General features: G+C 34.9%; 1 long non-coding RNA gene across 1 annotated transcript; it reads right to left on the bottom strand.

Annotated features, from left to right (window-relative positions):
• Window positions 1-18,022: 18,022 nt before the first annotated feature.
• Window positions 18,023-19,436, bottom strand: LOC144371837 (uncharacterized). The gene is made up of 2 exons (XR_013431941.1): window positions 19,331-19,436; window positions 18,023-18,060 (listed from the first exon to the last, which is right to left on the bottom strand). It is a non-coding gene; the product is annotated as an uncharacterized LOC144371837 (long non-coding RNA).
• Window positions 19,437-19,689: the final 253 nt, after the last annotated feature.

Raw genomic sequence — 19,689 nt, 5'->3', positions numbered from 1 at the left:
ATCCCTCAAATTTAGTTTACTCATCTGTAAGATCAGAAGTCTTCCAATCAGGACTCATGATACTTGAAAGATAAGGACATAGTGAATAATGAATCAAGAATACTGCCTGACACAGAGAAGGCTCTTGATTTCTAGTATCCAGTGTTACCATCCATGCTTTAGTTTGGTGATGCAGCGTACATGTGGGTGACTATAAATCTATAGTTTTTTTATTTGTTCTTTTTAGATATGCATGATGATAGAATATATTTTGGCATATTATACATACATAGAATATAACTCATTGTATCTAGGATTCTATTTTTGTGGTTCTACATAATGTAGTTACTGTGGTCATGTGCTCCAATACAAGGATAAGAAAGTTATGACCAGTTTCATAGTTCATTTCTGTCACCTCTAGCTATGACTGTATAGACTTCAGTGTTTTAAAGATTTTTTTTCCTTATTGGTGTTATTGAGGTTCAATTTTCATAAAAGAGCTAAAAAAATAAGTAGTGACATTTATACTTTTGTGGTTATAATTATAAAAATTATTTTGATTTAAACATTTCAATTACTGAAAATAAATTATATAATCAGTTAATCAACACTCCCTTAAATGCCTTCCAAGCCCCTGGCAACAAACTCTCTCCTTTCTAACTCTATGATTTACAAATATTGAATATTTAATATAAATGTAGTTATAGCACAGGTGAAATTTCATGTCTGATTTGGTCTACTTTTCTTAATATTTTTGAGATTTGTCAACATGGTGACTTGTAACAGAATTTCATTTTTATTGCAGAATAATATTCAAACATATATGGAAGCTATAAAGAGATATAGATATATGAATATGAACATATATATGTACATGTGCTTATTCAGACAAGGATACATATAAATACATAGACACATTTGTTTTCCATTCTTAATGAAAATTTAGATTTTCATATATCTTCTAATGGAAATGGTGATGTCATTGATATTCGTGTTCAAGTGTTTGAATATCTGTTTTCAGTTCATTTGAAAATATAGCTAGAAATAAAATTGGTAGGTCATGTGATAATTCTGTTTAAAATTTTAGTAATCATCAAATTCTTTTCTATACCTACTATACTATTTTTTATATTCTGAACAGAAGTGTGTGGCTTCTAATTGGTTCACATGGTGACCAACACTTCTATTTTTAAAATAGTGCCGGCATTCTCTTGTTCATGAAGTACTCTTTCATGGTATTTATTGTATTTCTGTTGTTCAGTTAGTTGTTGTAGTAGTTTTGTATAGGGAAGTGAACCTCTAAGGTGGTCCACCAACGAGATCCATCTTCTACCTGTTGTGTTCACAGAATCTCACTAAGTTACCCAAGGTTTCCACAAACTTGCAATACTACTGCAGACTCCTGAGTAGCTTTGATATGAGCATTTGCATATTAATAGACAAAAAGAGAAAAGCATCAATATTCCTCTAATAGAATTTCACTGAAAGAAATATCAGGAAATTTAAAGCAGGAAGACAAAAAACATAGACCAAATATGAGTGTCTAAGATACAAAGTACATTAAAATTTACATAAAAAGTTCATAAAACTTTATGATACACAAATGGTGTAAGATACAGTGAAAATTAATGCAAATGTTGAAAAAACTAATCCATATACAGAAAAAGATTTTCACATACTATTTGTTATCTATTTAAATAACATTGTTGTAATAGAAAATTTTAATTCTATTTTATTGATTTTTATAAGAGGTAAAATTTTCTGAAATAGATAATATTTTAATAAGAATGACAAAGTTGCTTTTGATCAGTTTTGTCAGAAGCAGACTTTTTTCTCCATTTAATTTGCATAGATTTATTATTTGAGTGTCAGCATAAATCAGCACAAAAGGACTGAGTATGCCATCACCATTGATACCAAGCCTTTGAGGACATCTCAAGATGAGATAAGTTGCTCACACTGTGCTTATTAACAGTAAGATGATGGAGTTCAAACAATACTGGATGTCAAAACACATAATGGGCAGCAGAAGGGCATGAATTGCTTTTTTTTTCTGGGGAACTTTATGGAGAAAATCTGAAGCTTTGAAAAAACATGATTGTTGTTTACATCTATGAAAGATTATTATTATGTATCTTCTTGAAAGAACCATACAGCCTCAAAACTAGAGATCACTGAATGCCATCAGTGCAAAAAAAAAGAGCAACCCGTGTTTGTAGTTCATGAGCTGAAAGGAACAGTGGTCAGTGAGAAATAGAAGACCAGGCTGCATTTTATTTGGTCTGGCCACAGTATTAAAAAAACTGGATTGGTATAGGTGGAGATGGTGAGGATTAATAAGAAAACAATTAGCCACTGGAGGGCATTTGTGGTTTTCAATTTGAAGCAAGGCAACTAGGAGCCACAGATGGTGATGGCCTAAAGCACACCCAGCATGTGGGTGGTATGGAGAGTCCCCTCATGACCTAGGCCAGGAAGACATTGGAACTGACATGAACTGTTCTACACTTCTCCAAAATCTGTAGATACCAAAAGTCCCATGTGTAAGGAGCATGAGGATGTGTGTTAGAGTCATGTGGGTGATTGGGAGGTCAGTAATCCTGGGTTTGGGTACCACAAAGACAGTGACAATGTAAAGGCAAAGCAGAAATTTGTCTGCTGAGATTCCAGTTCCAGCTTGAGGATAGAAGGTATTTCTTATGGAAATACAAATGAAATATTTGTTCATATTTATCTGGATTCTTGGAAGAAAAATAGGAGTATTTGATTGCAGCAGGATTTTTATTAATGTGCTTTAAGTCAATCTACTACCCTCTATGTAAAGCAGGATTTTATTCTTTTTTTTCTTTTTTTTTTATTGGTTGTTCACAACATTACAAGGCTTTTGACATATCATATTTCATACATTAGATTGAAGTGGGTTAGGAAATCCCAATTTTACCCAAAATGCAGATTGCAGAATCACGTCGGTTACACATCCACAATTTTACATAATGCCCTATTAGTAATTGTTGTATTCTGCTACCTTTCCTATCCTCTACTATCCCCCCTCCCCTCCCCTCACATCTTCTATCTCTACCTCCTCTACTGTAAATCATTTCTTCCACTTGTATTATCTTGTCTTACCCCTCCTTTCCTTTTATATGTAATTTTGTATAACCCTGAGGATCACCTTCCATTTCCATGTGATTTCCCTTCTCACTCCCTTTCCCTCCCACCTCTCATCCTTGTTTAATGTTGGTCTTCTTCTCGTGCTCTTCTTCCCTAGTGTGTTCTTAGTTACTCTCCTTATATCAAAGAAGATATTTGGCATTTGTTTTTTAGGGCTTGGCTAGCTTCACTTAGCATAATCTGCTCTAATGCCATCCATTTCCCTCCAAATTCTATGATTTTGTCATTTTTTAATGCAGAGTAATACTCCATTGTGTATAGATGCCACATTTTTTTTTATCCATTCGTCTATTGAAGGGAATCTAGTTTGGTTCCACAGTCTTGCTATTGTGAACTGTGTTGCTATGAACATTGATGTAGCAGTTTCCCTGTAGCATCCTCTTTTTAGGTCTTTAGGGAATAGACCGAGAAGGGGAATAGCTGGGTCAAATGGTGGTTCCATTCCCAGCTTTCCAAGAAATCTCCATACTGCTTTCCAAGTTGGCTGCACCAATTTGCAATCCCACCAACAATGTACAAGTATACACTTTTCCCCACATCCTCACCAGCACTTCTTGTTGTTAGACTTCATAATGGCTGCCAATCTTACGGGAGTGAGATGGTATCTTAGGGTGGTTTTGATTTGCATTTCTCTGACTGCTAGAGATGGTGAGCATTTTTCCATGTACTTGTTGATTAATTGTATGTGCTCCTCTGAGAAGTGTCTGTTCAGGTCCTTGGCCCATTTGTTGATTGGGTTATTTGTTATCTTATTGTCTAATTTTTTGAGTTCTTTATATACTCTGGATATTAGGGCTCTATCTGAAGTGTGAGGAGTAAAGATTTGTTCCCATGATGTAGGCTCCCTATTTACCTCTCTTATTGTTTCTTTTGCTGAGAAAAAACTTTTTAGTTTGAGTAAGTCCCATTTGTTGATTCTAGATGTTAACTCTTATGCTATGGGTGTCCTATTGAGGAATTTGGAGCCCGACCCTACAGCATGTAGGTCGTAGCCAACTTTCTCTTCTATCAGATGCCGTGTCTCTAATTTGATATCAAGCTCCTTGATCCATTTTGAGTTAACTTTTGTGCATGGCGAGAGAAAGGGATTCAGTTTCATTTTGTTGCATGTAGATTTCCAGTTTTCCCAGCACCATTTGTTGAAGATGCTATCCTTCCTCCATTGCATGCTTTTAGCCCCTTAATCAAATATAAGAAAGTTGTAATTTTGTGGGTTGGTTTCTGTGTCCTCTATTCTGTTCCATTGGTCCACCCACCTGTTTTGGTACCAGTACCATGCTTTTTTTGTTACTATTGCTCTATAGTATAGTTTGAAATCTGGTATTGGTATATTACCTGATTCACACTTCCTGCTTAGCATTGTTTTTGCTATTCTGGGTCTTTTATTCTTCCATATGAATTTCATGATTGCTTTCTCTATTTCTACAAAAAATTCCATTGGGATTTTGATTGGCATTGCATTAAACCTATAGAGAATTTTTGGTAATATCGCCATTTTGATGATGTTAGTTCTGCCTATCCATGAACAGGGTATATTTTTCCATCTTCTAAGATCTTCTATTTATCTCTTTAGGGTTCTGTAGTTTTCATTGTATAAGTCTTTCACATCTTTTGTTAGGTTGATTCCCAAGTATTTTATTATTTTTGAGGCTATTGTGAACGGAGTGGTTGTCCTCATTTCCATTTCAGAGGATTTGTCGCTGATATACAGAAATGCCTTTGATTTATGCGTGTTGATTTTATATCCTGTCACTTTGCTGAATTCATTTATTAGCTCTAATAGTTTTTTTGTAGACCCTTTTGGGTCTGCTAGGTATAGAATCATGTCTTCTGCAAATAGTGATAATTTAAGTTCTTCTTTTCCTATTTTTATGCCTTTAATTTCTTTCGTCTCTCTAATTGCTCTGGCCAGTGTTTCGAGAACTATGTTGAACAGAAGTGGTGAGAGAGGGCATCCCTGTCTTGTTCCAGATTTTAGAGGGAATGCCTTCAATTTTTCCTCCATTCAGAATGATGCTGACCTGAGGCTTAGCAAAGATTGCTTTTACAATGTTGAGGTATGCTCCTGTTATTCCTAGTTTTTTGAGAGTTTTGAACATAAAGGGATGCTGTACTTTGTTGAATGCTTTTTCCTCATCTATCGAGATGATCATATGGTTCTTATTTTTAAGTCTATTGATGTCATGAATAACATTTATTGATTTTCGTATATTGAACCAGCCTTGCATCCCAGGGATGAATCCTACTTGATCATGGTGCACAATTTTTTTGATATGTTTTTGTATTTGATTCACCAGAATTTTATTGAGGATTTTTGCATCTAGGTTAATTAGAGATATTGGTCTGTAGTTTTCTTTCTTTGAAGTGTCTTTGTCTGGTTTCGGAATCAGGGTGATGTTGGCTTTGTAGAATGAATTTGGAAGTTCTCCTTCTTTTTCTATTTCCTGAAATAGCTTGAAAAGTATTGGTATTAGTTCCTCTTTAAAGGTTTTGTAAAACTCTGCTGTATACCCATCCGGTCCTGGGCTTTTCTTAGATGGTAATGTTTTGATGGTTTCTTCTATTTCCTCAATTGATATTGGTCTGTTTAGGTTGTCTATATCCTCCTGACTCAATCTGGGCAGATTATATGACTTAAGAAATTTATCGATGCCTTTACTATCTTCTATTTTATTGGAGTATAAGAATTCAAAATAATTTCTGATTATCTTCCGTATTTCTGAAGTGTCTGTTGTGATATTGCCTTTTTCATCCCATATGCTAGTAATTTGAGTTCTCTCTCTTCTTCTCTTCGCTAGCATGGCTAAGGGTCTGTCAATTTTATTTATTTTTTCAAAGAACCAACCTTTAGTTTTGTCCATGTTTTCAATTGTTTCTTTTGTTTCGATTTCATTAATTTCAGCTCTGATTTTAATTATTTCTTGCCTTCTACTTCTTTTGCTGTTGTTTTGCTCTTCTTTTTCTAGGATTTTGAGATGAAGTATGAGATCATTTATTTGTTGTTTTTTTCTTTTTTTAAGGAATAAACTCCAAGCAATGAATTTTCCTCTTAGAATTGCTTTCAATATGTCCCATAAATTCCGATATGTTGTGTCTGTGTTTTCATTTAACTCTAAGAATTTTTTAATTTTCTCCTTGATGTCTTCTCAAACCCATTGATCATTCAGTAACCTATTGTTCATTCTCCAAGTGATGCATGATTTTTCCTTCCTTCTGTTATCATTGATTTTCAGTTTTATTCCATTATGATCAGATAAGATGCATGGTATTATCTCTACTTATTTATATTGTCTAAGAGTTGCCCTGTGACATAATATATGATCTATTTTTGAGAAATATCCATGTGTTGCTGAGAAAAAAAGTGTAACTGCTTGATGTTGGGTGGTATATTCTATATATGTCAATTAAGTCTAGGTTGTTAATTGTGTTATTGAGTTCTATAGTTTCCTTATTCAACTTTTGTTTGGAAGATCTGTCCAGTGGTGAGAGAGGTGTGTTGAAGTCTCCCATGATTATTGTATGGTGGTCTATTAGACTCTTGAACTTGAGAAGAGTTTGCTTGATGAACATAGCAGCACCGTTGTTTGGGGCATATATATTTATGATTGTTATGTCTTGTTGGTGTATGGTTCCCTTGAGTAGTATGTAGTGTCTCTCTTTATCCCTTTTGATTAACTTTGGCCTGAAATATATTTTATTTAATATGAGTATGGACACTCCTGCTTGTTTCCGCAGTCCATATGAGTGATATGATTTTTCCCAACCTTTCACCTTCAGTCTATGTATATCTTTTCCTATCAAATGCGTCTCCTGTAGGCAGCATATTGTTGGATCTTGTTTTGTGATCCATTCAACTAGCCTGTGTCTCTTAATTGGTGAGTTTAAGCCATTAACATTTAGGGTTATTATTGAGATATGGTTTGTTCTTCCAGCCATATTTGTTTATTAATGCTACTAAACCTGATTTGTTTTTCTCTTTGATTATTTTTCCCCCTTTACTGTCCTACAGCCCACTGTTGGTTTTCATTGTTGTTTTCCATTTTCTCTTCCTGTAAAGTTTTGCCAAGGATTTTTTGACGAGATGGTTTCTAGCTGCAAATTCTTTTAACTTTTGTTTATCGTGGAAGGTTTTAATTTCATCTTCCATCCTGAAACTTAATTTCGCCAGATACACAATTCTTGGTTGGAACCCATTTTCTTTCAGTGTTTGAAATATGTTATTCCAGGATCTTCTAGATTTCAGAGTCTGTGTTGAAAGATCAGCTGTTATCCTGATTGGTTTACCCCTAAATGTAATTTGCTTCCTTTCTCTTGTAGCTTTCAAAATTCTCTCCTTATTCTGTATGTTGGGCATCTTCATTATAATGTGTCTAGGTGTGGATCTCTTATGGTTTTGCACATTCAGCGTCCTGTAGGCTTCTAGAATTTGGGATTCTGTCTCATTCTTCAAGTCTGGGAAGTTTTCTCGTATTATTTCATTGAATAGATTGTTTATTCCTTTGGTTTGGACCTCTATGCCTTCCTTTATCCCAATGACTCTTAAGTTTGGTCTCTTTATGTTATCCCATATTTCTTGGATGTTCTGCTCATGGTTTCTTAACAGTCTTGCTGAGCTGTCTATGTTCTTTTCAAGTTAAAATACTTTGTCTTCATTGTCTGATGTTCTATCTTCTAAGTGTTCTACTCTGCTGGTAGTATTCTCAATTGAGTTTTTAAGTTGGTTTATTGCTTCCTGCATTTCTAGGATTTCTATTTGTTTGTTTTTTATTACCTCTATCTCCCTGTGTAATTGATCTTTTGCTTCTTGGATTTGTTTATGTAATTCATTGTCAAAGTGATCTTTCATTGTCTGATTTTGCTGTCTCATGTCTTCCTTGAGACTCCAGATCATCTGAAGCATGTAAATCTTGAATTCTTTATCTGACATTCCATCTGTTGTAGCTATTACCTCTTCTAGAGTTGAGTTGACCTGCATTGCTTGTGGTCCTTTCGTTCCTTGTCTTTTCATACTGCTCGCATTTCTTTCTGCTTGGTAAAACTGTTTGTTTTTGAAATTTTCCCTCTATTTATTTATATTGCTCTTGTATAGTTGAAAAATTTCCCTTGCAGAGCAGGTAGTAGCTGTGATCCTCCTCCAGTTGGGGTGATCTGTCTACCACGCTGGCGGGCCGCTAGGTCTGCTCTGCTGGTTGGTCGCAGGTCCACCTATCCTGCGGCACGTGGGGCAGCTCTGTCACTCAGCAGGCTGCTGAGCCTGATATACCAGTGATCACAGTCCCGCCTACCTTGCAGGCACTGGGGGAGAGAGCAGGCCTGCCCCTCAGCAGGCCGCTGGACCTGTTCTGCTGGTGGGTCGCAGGTTCGCCTACCCTGCAGGTGCGTGGGGCAGCTCTGTCTGGTCTTTTCATATTATCCCATAATTCTTGAATGTTGTGTTCATGGTTTCTTACCATCTTCACTGTGATCAACTTTATTTTCAGGATTGTATACTTTGTCTTCATTGTATGAAGTTCAGTGTTCTAAGTTATCTATTCTGTTGGAGATGCTTCCTATTGAGTTTTTAATGTGGTTTATTATTTCCTTCATTTCAATGATTTCTGATTATTTTTTTCCAGAACTTCTATCTCCCATTGAAGTAATCTTTTGCTTCTTATATTTGGTTATTTAGATCTTTGTCAAAAATATCTTTTGCTGCCTGTATTTGCTCTCTTATTTAATATTTTAATTCATAGAACATTTTAATTATGTACCTCCTCAGCTCCTTCTCTATCATTTCTCCTGCTGTTGTGGTCATGGATTCCCATAATGTAGCATTTTTGTTTGGGGCACACTTTTCCCTTGGTTTCTCATGTTCATCTTCCCTTCCAGCTCTGTTTTTTCAAGGAGTCACATTATTTACTATGGAGGATTGTAGTGTCCCTAATTTCCTCCAATACCTCCCCTTTAAGGGGGAGATCAATATTCACAGATCCCAATACAAAAATTATGCAGCCTTAAACCAAATAGCTGCTATTAAGATGTTTCTGGCTTTGTAACAATATACAGAAATGGCAAGTTCAATCATTATCTACAACATAAACAATAGGTTTGCAAATAGGTCTACAATTTATTGTGATGGACAAAGAACCAGGAGTGAAGTATAGATTGAGATGTTAAGAAGGTGGGAGGTGAGGATATAGAGTTATTAGATCTTAGCAAGAGTTAAAGAGTAATGAAAAGAAGTTGAATAGTAGCAGGAGAAAAGAGAAAATGTTTTGGGGGAGACAAGTTAGTGGGAAGACAGTAGAGGGAATACAAAACACAAAACATAAAAAATAAGAAATGAATAATGTAGAAATAGGAGATAAAAGAATATACAATAGAACTGTAATATAGTAATCAGACCTTCCAGATATCAGTAGCCTAATCTATGAAAAGTTTTTTGTTTTACAAATGTTGGGGATGTAAACGTGGGAGAAGAGAGAAAAGAGAAAAAAAATCTAAAAAGAAGATACAGGATTGTGTTGTTGGACTTCAGTAGTATCTTTACTGCTTCTTTTCTCTTCTACAAGTTGGGGTTGTTTACTGGTGTCTCCACCCTCAGGACGGTGAAGGTTATTAGGGTGGGAGGGTTGGTCTTGGGATGGAGTTCCTGGAAATGGTGTAGCACTTGTCAATCCACATGGGAGACTGCACCCCAAGGATCTTGTCTTGGGCCCACCTGGAGACCTCACAATTCCTGGCCTCTAATTTAGTCTCTGGACTCTTTTTCATTTGCCCCTTTCTACTTCCCAATCAGAATCTCCATTCTCCAGAGATCTTATGGGTTGTGCCCTGGGGACTGCTTCCCTGTTGTGGAGAGAGAGATGTTGAACAGAGCAGTACCAGGCTCTGTAAGCTATGGACCTGCTGTGTGGCTGCAAGCACTGTGCGGGGTTAGCAGCTGCTTGGGAGAGGGGAGATTTTGGGATTCTAGGTACCTTGATATTGCTTCTAGGCCCCAGCCTGTGTCCCAAGCTAGGAGTTGCCCTTATTAAAGATGGCATCAAATGTGTCCCAAGTTGGAGGCAACTGCTTTCAGAGATAGGGTGTTGGTTGTGTCTGGCCTGGTAGTGGCATTCGGTGGCATGTTCAGAGATCTAGATGTACTGGCAGCTGTCTCCAGACCCTGTCCAGTGTCCCCAGGTGCAGGATACCACATGTATGGAGCTATGGCAGTGATTGTAGTGTTCCTATAGGGACACTGGGGGAGCCCACATTGATAATGGGGGTCTACACAGGAGTGATGGCTGAGGATCCTGTGGGACAGTGACCACCAGGTTTCCTGCATGGGTGGGGATCTAAGAGTCCTATGTGGGTTGCTGATGGACCTGTAATTATTCTTACTCTATAAAACTGCCTATTGAAAAGAGTTTTAAGTGAGAAAAAAACAAAGGACAATAGATTACAAGCATTTAAATAAAAGTACTCTTACCTTGTCTTGCCGTGTATTCATTGTCTTCAATTAATCTTGCTAAACCAAAATCTGCTATTTTACACACAAGATTTTCTTCTACAAGAATATTAGCAGCTCGAAGATCTCGGTGAATATAGTTCATTCTTTCAATATATGCCATACCATCAGCAATCTTGGAAAGGAAAAAACAGATACATACAAAACATGATGCAGAAGGAACCAGGGAGAAGATAATTTTGGTTAATGTTTAATAGATCACTGGAAAATCATATATCTCAAAAGGAGATGATAGTAACAGGCATATTACTTAGGAGCTAGTAGGTAAAATAGAAAACACTATAATAAAAATGCAGGCTAAATCCAGCTTTTAAAAATTGGACGCATCCCCAGCACAACCACCAAAAATCTCACACCTTTTTTGAGGGTACCACTCAGTGTATCTAGTAACCATTAGCAGCTCAATGTCCTAATGTCTTCCTGTGTCAGTGGTTGGGAGAAAAGATAAGTCACAGGGTTATTTAGAACTTCTGGATAAAAGTCTATCAAAGTTCGCATCAGGCACAGCCTAAGATGTCCTGTAAGCACAGGTGGAAAACAGTAAATGAGCTTGCAGCCTAACGTGGCCTGCAAACTGTTTTTATATTGCCCGAGAACTAAAAATGGTTTTTCTATTTTTAAAGAGTTGTAAGGAGGAGGAGGATGGGGTCTGACAGAGATTGTATATGGCTCCTAAAACCTAAAACATGTACCTGACTTAAAAAAAAAAAAAAAAGGTTCAGATACCCTAACACAAAGTATCTAGAATTTTGACCTCAAGGCCTGGCATATGCCAGTGTTATATGTATAGTTCCTCTGTATAAAGTTCCTCTAAACTGCCAGATTCTGTGGCCATGTGGAAGCTCACTGAGAAGTAAAAGCTGCATTACCAGTTATGTCAACTGAGTTCAATAAAAGACCCTTCGAACACCTATAATATATTTGAATAGAAACATTACACTTTAATAGAACAAAAAATTCAGTAGAGTTAAAAAAGATTTTTATTTTGGGGGGGGGGGGTTCCAGGGACTGAATCCAGGAGTGCATATTAACCATTGAGCTACAATCCCTAGACCCTTTTATTTTGAGATTGGGTTTCCCTAAGCTTTTGAGGTTGGCTTTAAACTTGTTATCTTCCTGCCTTGGCCTCCTGATTCAATGGGATTATGTGTGTACTACTCTGTCTAGCCTAAAGAGACTCATTCTTTTTTTTTTTTAATATATATTTTTTTGGTAAGGAGCATGATATTTAGATGTTTTTTACTTTTTTTTAAGTTGTAGATGGACACAGTACCTTTATTTATTTATTTTTATGTGGTGCTTAAGATTGAACCCAGGGCCTTGCACGTGCTAGGCAAGCACTCTAACGCTGAGCCATAACCCCAGCTCAAAAGACTCATTCTTAACAGCATATTGCCATTTTAATTCTTATTTAGGACCATAGTAAATAAAAAATTCAGCATACACTTTAGATTTTTAATATTTTCTTTGGAAGACTAATCATCCATTTTAATTTTCTTCCTTTTTTTTTTGTACTGGAGATTTAACCCAGGGCAATTTACCACTGAGCTACATTCCCTAAATCCTTTTAATTTTTTCATTTTGAGACTGGGTCTCACTAAGTTGCTGAGAGGTTCACTTAATTGCTAAGGCTGGCCTGGATCTTGTAATCTTCCTGCCTCAGCCTTGGGAGTTACTGGGATTACAGACATGAGCTACCATGCCCAGCCATTTTAATTTTCTCAGATTTATCTGTTGAAATATAAATAGATTTTATATCTGTGAAAATGCTTTCTAAAGGGTCATAATATATGGGATAGCACTGAACTGGGAGTTCCATAGCTAGTTTTAATATGTTCTGCTATGAACAAGTTTTGTAAATTTTAAATCCCTCTGGTCTTTAGATACTATATTATTTGTAATACTAGGAGCTAATGCTGGATTATCTCCAAAGTTCCTTTCTGTTCTAAAATTCCTTTACTTTTCTACATAAACCGTATTATTTAGGTAAGATTATTCTACATTTTAAATGTTAACTTTCAATTCAAGTTGATATATCTATATGCAAATACCTGAGCAGCCATATCGACCAGCTGTGGAAGTTTCAAATATTTTCCATCTTCTTCCTTAAGGAAATCTAATAAACTTCCTGTAAGGGACAGTGAAATATCCATGGAAAATAAGTAGATTTTACATTAAGATTGAAATAAATATTCCTCTTCCCCCAAATAACCAAACTCTAACAAAATTTCTCAACTTTTTATTTTAAAAAAAGTTTCTTTTGTAGTTTTGAAATTTCTGAATAATTACCTCAAAGATTCTAGAAAAGACCCCTAAACTGAAATTTATTCTCTTTATAACACATGAAAAAAAGGAAAAATGTACCATTTTCCCTTTCCCTACAGAAAATGTCATCAAATTGGTGTCATTCTTTTCTGCTTTGATCAAGATTCTAAGTTTTATATCCCAAAATATATTTTTTAAAAAATATTTTTCGGTTGTTGATGGACTTTATTTTATTTATTTTTATGTGGTTCTGAGGATCGAACCCAAAGCCTCACATGTACCAGGCAAACACTCTATCACTGAGCCACAGCCACAGCCCTCAAAAAATATAACATTTTAAATCAATATGATTCAAGAATTCAGATATGGTTATAACTAAATGAGCTGCTGTGGAAGTGCTGGCTTGACCAATGTCTCTTAATTTTAGCAGAAATTATAATGGAAAAGCAAAATACTATGAATACAGCAAAGTGAAAAGCCAGGAAGAAATGTCTATTTGTTGCCTCTCTCTATCACTAGTTAAAAACATACACATGCTTCAATTTAATAAAGAGAAACCATCAGACAAATCCAAACTAAGATTTATTTTATAAAACATAAAATTGGATTGTTTTCTTAAACAACAATGCTGTGAAACAGAAAGTCAGAGGAATGGCTCCAAGCTCAAGGAGACAAAGAGAAATTACAACTGAATGTAACAAATGGCCAGGAGATAGGAAAAAGAAATTCCAAGTAATGGAAGCAAGGAATGAAAACAATCTATCTGTCCAAAACAGTGGGTTTACACTGGAGCACATAAGGCAATGAGTCTGGATGTATTATAGGGGCCAACTGCTAAGCTAAAAACCAAAATGAGGAATTTCTGAGTTTCAAAACTAGAAAGGACTTTTGTTATCTTGTATTCTTAACCTCTTACCTAGAAATAATCCTAAACTAGTGATCTGACAACACAGAATTCTAACATGTTCTCAAAATTAAATAATTTGTGAAGTAATACAGAGATAAATGAACCATTAGCTTTACTTCCATTATATTTCTTTTGTTACCAATGTCTTGATTTAAATTTCTTCCTTATCCCTTTCTCCTTTGTCTTCTAGTTCAACCAGAGTACTCTTTGAAAAGGTATACTTGGAAGCTGTTTACAGTAGAAACTCTTCCCAAAGAGAGCCATGAATTATTGGGTTTAGGTATGTTCTGACTATCAATTAACAGGCTATGTCAGTTTGTTTCAGTCCCTTTTGAGAAAAAAAAATTCCTATAGTAAATATGTATCTTGTTGTTGCCCTTGTTACCACTAGAGGGAACTATATCATTGGTCAAGGTAGACTATGGAGAGGGTAACATAACCTGTGCAGTTATTTAGTTTGATTCAAGAGAGTAAAAAAATAAAATAACTTAAAAAATAGATCAAGGGCTGGGGTTATGGCTTAGTGGTAAAGTGCTTGCTAGCACATGTGAGGCACTTTGTTCGATCCTCAGCACCACACGAAAATACATAAATAAAATAAAAATATTGTGTCCATCTACAACTTAAAAGAAAAAAAAAATCAAATTCAAATGGGTAAAAATTGAGCCAGTAGGCATACTTGCAGATTTACTCGTCCTTCTTCTAAAGCATCAGTAGCCTAGGGATGAAGAGGAAAGAACATCAACTTTCTTTTCTCTTTTTCTTGGCCATAACTAGCTCTGTTACAGAAGATCTCACCTTGTGGTCTGTGTTTGAAAGATGGAGAAACTGCAGTTGACAGTAGTGGAGAAAAGAAGTTTCTAGGAGTCCTGAGTATACAGACTGTGTTTACATTAAAACAAATTTCCTTTAATTTTACCTTTTTTCTTTGCTTCAGTACTACCTGAATATCATTCTGATTTTATCATTTTAACTCAGTTTGTATATTTTGTTGTATATTTTGTTTTTTTCTTCAGTCAAATCTACTTTCATTTATTTTTATGTGGTGCTGAGTGTCCATCTACAACTAAAAAACATATTTAAAAATAAAACACCTACTTTCAAAATAAATTCAAACTGCCTAGGCATCCTTTAAAACTTTGTAAATCCTCCAGAATAACTGGAACTAACCAATATTTCATTAACAAAGTGTCACATTTTTTGGGGCATGGTGGCACATGCCTGTAATCCTAGCAATTTGGGAGGCTCAGACAGGAGGATGGCAAGTTCAAGGCCAGCCTGGACAACCTAGTGAAACCCTGTCTCAATTAAAAAAAAAAAAAGAGAGAGACAGACAGAGAAAGAAAGAAAATTTAAAAAAAGGGTGTGTGGGGGGGTGCTGGTAATATAACTCTAGTGGTAGAGCATTCCCGAGTTCAATCCCCAGACTAGCAAACAACAAAAACAAAACCAAAATGTCCCATTTCTATTTTCAAATGCTTCCAAAAATAATCATAAATTAGAAAGTACTATGCAATAAGACTCCATTTTTATAAAAACTGAAATGAATGATTCTTTTGTAAAGAAGTTACCAACATGAATATTCCAAAAGATACTAATATACACTTACCTTTTGACATAAATTCAGTGATAATGTAAGTTGGTTCTTCAGAAACAACAGCATAGAGTGGAACAAGTTTATCTATCGTGTCTTAATTTTTTTCATTATCTGAGCTTCTTGAAGAAAAGCTTCTGGCATCATTGTACCTGGTTTTAGTGTTTTGATATCTACTTTTGTGGTTCCATTCCATGTTCCTAGAGAAACAATACCTCTTACTATTTTAATCAATATTTTAAGGGATTTTAGAACAAATTTCAATGAATAGCAATTATATTACATATTTAATATTATATATATTTTTTGTAATAAAATTGCGGCACTTTAATCTGTGGCTAAAAATTGACAAAAACCAAAAATTCAGGCTTCTTACCCATCCACACTTCACCAAAACATCCTTGTCCTAGTTTAACCTCTAGTCGCAAAGATTCTCGAGGGATTTCCCAAGCATCTTTTGCTAGACCTTGAGTCTGGGGTTTCACAGTTGGACACACGGTTGTTAACTTGTGGCGTAAACCATCAGCATGTTCTAGATAAATGAATAAAACTACAATGTAAAATGAATTATGTATAAAAATTAAGCTACAGAGTATATAAATGCTTAAAAAGGGCTCATAAATTATAGAAAAACTGTCATAAGTTTTTCTCTAAAAACAAAAAGGAAGTTGTTTACAAGAAGTAAAAAAAAAACCCACATATAAGAAGTGAAACATTTTGTTAAATATATTTTTATGTTATTGTTTACTGAATACTTATGCTCTAGCTATTATGTTAATTTGGCTCTTTATAAATTGCTCATAAAAATGAGGCTTGGAAAATTTAGGAAACTTTCTCAAGGTCCCACAGTTAATAAGTGATGGGATTCAAAGCCAGGTCTGTCTACCTCCAAATTTCTGATTTAATAAATGGGATTTATTTGATCCCTAAGAGAATGCTTTTATTAATTGTTATTTCTTTTTTTGTTGTTGTTTTTTTCCTGGAGATTGAACCCAGAACTTTACCACTGAGTCACATCCCTAGCCCTTTTATATTCTGAAACAAGATCTTGCTAAATTGCTTAAGGCCATAATAAATTGCTGAGGGTGGCTTTAAACCAGCAATCCTCCTGCCTCAGCCTCCCAAGCCATGGGGATTACAGCTATGCACACCACTGTTCCCAGCAGGAAAAAATTCACTTAGTTAACTGAATTTTGAATAAGAGAGCCACAATGTAAGGAACTTTAGATTTATAATGGCTTGATCTGTGCATCTTTCTCATACAGTCTTTCTTATTGTAAATGAGACATGTTTCCTCCCATTCTCATCAAGAATGGTTACCAACCACACAAATTTTCTATTCTAGCAAGGGCAATTATGTGTTGGCACTGCTTGGTAACATATTTGATTGATGTCAAGACTGCTGATTGACTTGGTAGACTCAGTTTATAGTTACCTGTCATTGAAGAAGATATTACCATGGAAACTTTCCCTCATCCAGTACTAATAATTTAAAGACTTAGATGCATTTACATAATGAATTGATAATCAAAAATTCTGAGACATAAGACTCCACAGTTGAATATTTCCAAAATCTTTGAAAGACAAGAATATCTATAGTTGCCACAGGTTAATCTTCTAAGAAAAATATACCTTCAGACCATATTTTATTGGGTTTATATTCTAGGAAATCTTAGGAGATCAGCCACTGAAGGGGAAGGTAATCCAAGAGGATATGTGATACAGCTTTTTGTGTCAAAGTGTTTAGCTTTAGCTACTTACCTGTGTTTATAAATAAAATATTTGCTTTTATGTTTTTCATTTATTTTCTATAATATATTTTGGGGGAGGGGGTACTGGGCAATGAACTCAGGGACACTCAACCACTGAGACACACCATATTTTGTATTTTATTTAGAGACAGGGTCTCACTGAGTTGTTCAATGCCTTGCTTTTGGCTGAGGCTGGCTTTGGACCCACTATCCTCGTGGTCTCAGTCTCTGGAACTGCTGGGATTTAAGGCATGTGCCACTGCACCCAGCCTCAAAATGTATTTGTACATTATGAAATGGTTCCATTTCCAATGGTTCCATAATTTTCCACTGTAAAAATTATGCTTGTAAGATATAAAAATTTCAATGACAGTCTGATTTTAGCACACTATCCAATAACCCAATTCAGATACTAAGAACTACCTGTTCTCATTTTAAAACTAGAATACTAACATACACTGGGCACATACTGTGTATAAAGTAGTAGTATGCTAACCCTTAAGAGAGATGAGGACATGAATTTTGTTCTCATACAACAGAGCATGAGGAAATAATTTTTAGCTGTGTAGTGTTTCACCAATTTCTGCAGAGTGTCAAATTGTGCTCTGGTTGTTATATAGTAGCCATCATTGTCAAGTTTCCTAATTTTGTAGTGTTTAACATTGTCACCCCTTACTTCATCCCAATCACGAATAGAGAGGAAATAAGCACCTGGGAGGAAGAAAATAAATGCTTATTATCTCTTTCTTAAAATACTGGACAAACAAAATTTTATATTAATATAATAGTAATCATACCTTTAGTGGTTTCACTTTCTTTTACTAAGAACATACCTCGTTGATTGCCAGGATTCAAAAGTAATCTTTCAGCATCTTTTCTCCCCATTTTGCCAAAATACCATCTAGAAAAAAAAAATTAATGATGTTTTGAGTTGGGAAGGTTTGAAGGTCAGAAAAATTATATTCACAAATAAATAAGAGTGAAATGGGATAGGAGAGCTGACAAAGAATAGCTACAGAACATGCTTAGGATATAGTAAAACATAAATTTTTATTTATTAAAGAAGAATTTACAAATATCACTGTTAAAATATCTGATAGTATTTCCATGTACTGACTACTCAACATGTCACTGGAACTCTACCTGGCAGTCATGGAAACAGCAAATGGAGAAAGACAGCAAATAACAGATCTTTTCTGTCAGTGACACATACAGGTAGGAAGAACAGAAGTTGTTCTCTGATAACATGTGATCACCTGTATTGATAAGATCTAAGTATATAATATTCAAATTATGAGGAACTCTAATTTCATATGAGTTTGATTTAATAAAGTTTAATGAATAAAAATGACAATCTTTGCTATGAAAAGACTCACAGAACAGTGAAGAAGGCAAAAGAACAAAAGTAACAAATGTTATAGTAAAAATAGTAATTGAAGCAAATGTTAATAAAACAAACAAGTATTGACAACCCCTAGCTATATGCAAGACGCTGTGTTAACTGTTGTAATATGAAAAAGAGGTTATTATTTATAGATTCCAGAACAACTAGTTAGACCAAAAAAGTAATATGTTATTGAAACTGACTTCTAACATTTTAGAAGTTGTAAGAATAGTACACAGAACTCCCAAGTTCCCCAGCTGTTAATATTTTACTTTGTTATATTCTTTATTTCCCACCTTCCTTTATATGTTGGGTGCATGTGTTTACATCTTTTTTCCCCTTTGAACTGACTGAATGTTGCCAAAATGCTGAATCATTACCCTAAATACTTCAGTGTATGCTTTGTAGAAGACAAGGATACTGTCCTACATAACCACAATGCAAATACTTAAATCAAGTAGTTAAACACTGAAACAATCTCCTCTCTGAGGTAAATTTTGAAGAAAGTCTGCAGAATATGAAAAGGACTAGATAATTTTAAAAACTAAGTGGAAAACTAAAGGAAAAAGACAAGGCATAAAAATATGATTAAGATTTACTCAGGATACCAATCTAAGCAGATACTACAGCATTAATTATGAATTCTCAAGTAACATCTATTAATGATACATTAGCTGTATTAAGACTGGTATGTAATTGTGTGTGTGTAAAATTGTGGCTAAGTAGAATGTGCATTAAAACATTTTAAAAATCAAAATAATCAATAAAATATGAAGTACTGCCATACTCTTCTGCCTGAATGGAATCTGCAGGCGCTACATAATTGCTAGGGATGTAACCATTCTTTCCTGTAGCAATTGATCTTGCTTCCCACCAGTCTCCTTCCCTGAAACACATAAAACAACAATTACCACAACGTATAATATATTGCACTTTCTTATTTCAAGTAAATGAGAGATATAACTTCCATTTTTCTACTTATGCATTCACTTGATCAAGAATTAAACTCAACATTGTAAAAGAACAACATTTTAAAAATAAGTTAAATGAATTAAAGAAATTAAGACTAAGCAAAAGTATAATTACATACTACTACAATAAATCAACAATAAAAGCCCCAAACACCATACACTAAAAATTCAATTA

The sequence above is a fragment of the Ictidomys tridecemlineatus genome, chromosome Y (genome assembly GCF_052094955.1).
Source record: "Ictidomys tridecemlineatus isolate mIctTri1 chromosome Y, mIctTri1.hap1, whole genome shotgun sequence".
NCBI lineage: Eukaryota > Metazoa > Chordata > Mammalia > Rodentia > Sciuridae > Ictidomys > Ictidomys tridecemlineatus.
This window is presented reverse-complemented; position numbering and strand designations above follow the sequence as displayed.